The sequence below is a fragment of the Medicago sativa genome, chromosome 7, assembly GCF_051527215.1.
Source record: "Medicago sativa cultivar Bolivia chromosome 7, Bolivia_mono, whole genome shotgun sequence".
NCBI classification, from domain to species: Eukaryota; Viridiplantae; Streptophyta; class Magnoliopsida; order Fabales; family Fabaceae; genus Medicago; species Medicago sativa.
The window spans coordinates 30,523,643-30,525,528 of record NC_140755.1 but is presented as its reverse complement, the minus strand read 5'-3'; the positions used below and the strand labels follow the sequence as shown (position 1 = coordinate 30,525,528).

At 36.9% G+C, this 1,886-nt stretch overlaps 1 long non-coding RNA gene across 1 annotated transcript; it reads right to left on the bottom strand.

Moving 5' to 3' along the window:
* Positions 1-749: 749 nt before the first annotated feature.
* On the bottom strand, positions 750-1,559 carry LOC146905539 (uncharacterized). Its single transcript, XR_015020279.1, has 2 exons — positions 1,374-1,559; positions 750-1,213 (listed from the first exon to the last, which is right to left on the bottom strand). It is a non-coding gene; the product is annotated as an uncharacterized LOC146905539 (long non-coding RNA).
* Positions 1,560-1,886: the final 327 nt, after the last annotated feature.

The following is a 1,886-nucleotide window of genomic DNA, read 5'->3' as shown; positions in this document are numbered from 1 at the left end:
CATGTTTCAAACGATCAATTCCAACCAATGATCAGTTTGAGGTCACATTTTCACAAAAGTGTCATCCCCTGCTTTGTCAGAAAACGAGATGTCACTCAATGTTTATCTTCTCAAATATCTCATTCCCCGCCTGGTCGGATTACGGAATATCAAATGTTTCAATTCCCCGGTTTACCGGATTACGGAATCTCAATGGTGTCTTCCCCAGTTTATCTGTTCAAGTGATGTCACTAATCAAATCAATCAATGTGTCATCCCTAGCGTAGTTGTTCTAGTGATGTCACTAATCAGTTCCAATTTCAATTTCAATGGTGTCGTCCCCAGTTTATCTGTTCTAGAGATGTCGCTAAAATGTCTTGTCTTCTTTAAAGCTATCATGTCAAATCACTATGGTAGTGTACAATCTTTTCCCCAGTGAAACTGCATTCCCCTCGCGGAGTCGGATCCATTTCTTCAAGGAATTTGGGTATCCCGTTGTTGTTTCCCATCTCAGTCAATGTCATCCTACATTCATGCAAGCATTTCACGAGCATTCATAGCATCTTAGGTCCAAAAATTGGTGTACTTTGTATTTAAGTCTCTTCGATCCAATCGAATCAAAGATTTCATCTTCAAATCTCCGGACGAAGAAACTTAAATAGGGGCATCTGTCATACCCCAATTTTTGACCTAAGGATCCCACATTCATACACCGACACGCGCCCTTTGACCCTGATTAAGTCTTTGACTTCTCGGTGAAAAATTCGGCAGAGAGGTATTTTAAAATACCTCATTTTTGGTTCGAGTCGGACCCTCTTCCCTTTTTAATTTTCTTTTTTTAATTTTTAATTTTTAATTTCAATTTCCATCTTTATTTTTTTTAATCAATTAATTTTAATTAGTCCATTTTTGTTCAATTAATTTTAATTAGTCTACTTTTATTTTAATTAGTCATTCATTTCTTTTTTTAATTAATTACTACTTCTTTTTTCAAGATAAGTAAAAAATCCAAAAAATATGCATAGTTATCTCTTCTTTATTGTTGTTATTTAATTTTTATTATGTGATAAGTCCCAAAGGAGAATTCCAACGCCTATCTGAAAGCAACAGCTCATGCCAATCTGCAAGTCTTTCTTCAGGAGCAAGAACACGCTCCCATCATCCCAATCCGAGCCAATTTTTCTGCATTCCTTAACAAACCCTAACCCTGATCCTTGTCACTATAAAACCAAAGCTGCAAATGAACAAAAGGAGGACAATTTCAATGCACAAATTCGGGAGCCGTAATTCACAATCAAAAAACCTACAACTCATAAACCTGCACACACACACACGGATACAACCCAGAATTCACAAAAAGCCAAAAATGCACAAGCAAAGTTCATCATAATCACCATCGATCTTCAACAGCAATTTTTCATCAATTAAAAAACCTGCATAATTCCAATCCACAACAGTCATAACACACACCAGTAATCACCATCGAAACCTAACACCAGACCAATCTCCAAAACCACTGTCGAATCTATCACAACCGTTCCACAACAATATAAAATCACCAACACAGTCGTTTGTTTCCTCTGAAGGTGATAAAAACACAAGAAGGGGGGGTTAAATTGTGTTTTGAAAAATTCTTCGTTTCTCCTAAACAACTGAATACACTGATCAGAAGCTAAGTGAGACAGCTTCTGAAGTGATGATCAGAATCTAAATGCAGCGGAAAAAACAGAGAGAGAGAAGAAGAACGACACAAAGCAATTATACTGGTTCCTTCCACAATCCGGAAGTAGTCCAGTCCCCCTTGCACTTCCAAGGAGATTTCACTAAGAGTAATATCTGATTACAATTGCTCAAGCACACAAGCAAGAGACTTCCTAACTAAACAAAATTACACAGAAAATTGTTTA